This window comes from Anastrepha obliqua, chromosome 2 (genome assembly GCF_027943255.1).
Source record: "Anastrepha obliqua isolate idAnaObli1 chromosome 2, idAnaObli1_1.0, whole genome shotgun sequence".
Classification (NCBI taxonomy): Eukaryota; Metazoa; Arthropoda; class Insecta; order Diptera; family Tephritidae; genus Anastrepha; species Anastrepha obliqua.
In genome coordinates, this window is record NC_072893.1 from 123924556 (window position 1) to 123927724 (window position 3169).

Genomic DNA, 3169 nt, shown 5'->3' on the forward strand with positions numbered 1-3169 from the left:
TTTAGTTGAATTGTTTTTATATATTTTTTTTACTAAAAAATTTATTTTATGCGCAATTTCTGTGACAATTTTTTTAATTAATTCATTTTCTTTTAATTAATATTTATTTTTACTAAATTAACATATTTTTTCGTTCAGAAAAAAAATATAAAAGGAATTCAACTAAAAATAATATTTACTTTTTCTAAACGAAACAAAATATTATTTTTGGTAATTTTCTGAACGACAAAAATATTATTTTTATTTGCATTCTTTTTATATGTTTTTTACTAAAAATTTATTTGGACATTTGTGTGACAATTTTAAAAATAATATTTATATATTTTTTTTAATTAACGTTTTTTTTATTACTAAAAATAATATTTGTCCTTTATGAACCAAACAAATTTTATTTTTATTTGAACTATTTTCATATTTTTTTTTTACTGAAATTTTATTTTAAGCGCAATTTCTGTGACGATTTTTTCAAGAAATATATTTTTTTAATTAACTTTTTTTAGTAAAAATTTATTTTATGCGTTATTAGTCGAAACTTTTCAAAATAAAAATTTTGTTTTTAGTTTGTAGTTTTTTTACTAAAAATAATATTTTTTGTCATAAGAAATTCATAAGAAACAAACATTATTTGTAATTGAACTATTTTTAAATATTTTCTTACTAAAAATACCATTTATTTCTTCTGAATGAAAAAAAAATATTATTAGTTCAACTATTTTTATATTTTTTTACTAAAAATTTATTTTACGCGCAATTTATATGACACTTTTTAAATTAATGTTTTTTTAACATTTTTTTACTAAAAATAATATTTTGTGTCGTTCATAAGAAATTCATAAGAAACAATTATTATTTTTGTTTGAACTATTTTTATAACATTCGTTTTTTTTTTACTCATTTTACTCACCCCTTTACCAATTCATTCGCAAGACTTATTGTGCGTGCTTAACGCGCAATTCCAAGAACATATTTTTAGATTTTAAAGCAAATAAGAAAACTAAAAACTAAAAATAATAAAAAGCTCTCAAATTAAATTAAGCAGAAGCAGAATAACAAAAAATAAAAACAAATACCCATTAAGGCGGTGACTGCATAAAGTGTAAAATTAATTCAATAAATTTATGCAGCATAAACTAATTGGAGACAAAAACAAAAAAATCAAGTAAATAACGGTGAGCGTTTAAAATGTGCAATTGACATGCAAATTGACAGTTATTGCAACGCATATCTGCATATCACATTCATATGTGCATGTATATGTGTGTGCATGCAAGGAGCCACATACACATGCACACACAAGCAGCCGTTACAAACACCTACACTTACCTAGCAGTCGAATGAAATGCGAAATGTAAAAACAAAGCAAGTAAAGTAGAGAAAAAAAAACACAACAATAACAAAAAAATGAAATGATATCTATTGACAATTGTATTTAGAGTAACTGAATTCAGTGTGCATTTAATTAAATAAATACATATATAAATATATTAAAAAATAAAACACACACTTGAGTATATTTTTCGTACTTGCAATGGGCACTGTATGCAAAACAAACAGAGGGGAGGAAAGAAGGAAAAAATATTTTCTTTTTTTTTTTGTTTTAGTCCGAGAACAAAATCTCAATAGCAGCGTCATAGACCCGATTTACACGAGGAGACATCTGGAAGGGAGACACTGGAAATTCTCTTTTCATGTCTCATTCACGGCCACACGGGCAAAATTGTTTTCGGCAACATTTTGACATTTAATGCTTTAGCATCGTTTGGTTCGGATGTATTTTCGCACGCGCTTACATGTAAAGCGGAAAACGTTCGTCAACAATTTCTTAAATATATGAATGAAAAATGCAAACTGGTTAAATAATAAATAATTTGTTGTTTTTTTATTTAAATATATTTATAAATTGTTGTACTTGAATGAAAAAAATTAAATTAAAAATACTTCATACATAAATAATTAACTTAAAATTAACTTGAGTATCTAGAAATGCGGGGAAAATTAGAATTCAACATAAACATGCCCCATAATATATTTTAAATTATACCTACTTTACTAGCAAAAATAATCGTGCATTTCCCCAGTGTTCGGATGTTTGTCATCTTTGTTATCTTCCGTTTGCTTGAAAACCAACACATAACTCAGAACCTTCTCCCACAAAAGAAGAAAACAAATGAAGCAACTGTCAAAAATTGCTTTAAGATTGGAAATACGAATAAGAAGAGCATAGCGTGTCGCCAGTACAGGAGACAAATTCCCTTCTCTCTTCCGCGGCCGTCCTTCACCCCCGAACAAAATTTTTCCCTTCCAGATATCTCCTCGTGTAAATGGGCACATACAGCACCGTTACTGGAGCAGATAAATAATAAAGAAACACAATAATAGAACCAACTATTACCCTCCAAACGCAATGCACAGTCTGCATGCTGTATGAATCCAGCTGGTGGTAGCAGAGGGAGGGGAAGGCCTCCTGGCGCGCTTTGCTAAACACGGCCAAAATCATTTAAGCAGTTATTGCGCCAATCAAGTAAGAAGAAGATTCCATATTACTCTTGGTCTTCGTTACCCCATTCCGAATTCAGTGTTTTCATGCCACCTACAATACTTCTTTGCCTTTCAGCCAGTTTTACCAAAGAAAGTTTAAAGGCATGAAACAGAAAGCAAAAGTATATAATGAGAACAGTTTTTTAATCGATTACTAAATCAAAGGTTTTTCGTTTTTGTTAATTTTTTTTTTGTTTTTGGGAGATGAATTTGGGTGGCGGAACGAGCCACAACTGAATTCTATTCATTTTACCTATTCTCTGTTACACCACTCCATTTATAGACAAATATGTTTTTCAACATCCCTTCGATTTATGTATACGATTTTATTATCTCATTCATCTCATCCCGTCTTTAATTTGCACAAAATTGCGTTATAGCTTGCACAGCCCCACTTTTCTCAGCTAAGCACTCTCTTTCTCTTCTCTCTCAGCCTCATAATCTCAGCTACAGCCACAGCAGTAAATTTGACAAGAAAGCTACCGATTTCACTTATCATCGCGCACTCAATTCACTAGCAGCTAAATTTGTAACGCTCACTCCCTCATCTACTTAGTTAAAGTAAATATTTGAATCATCAACAAGAAAAATCCCAACAAACAATAACAACAATGAATGCCCCTTTATAAAA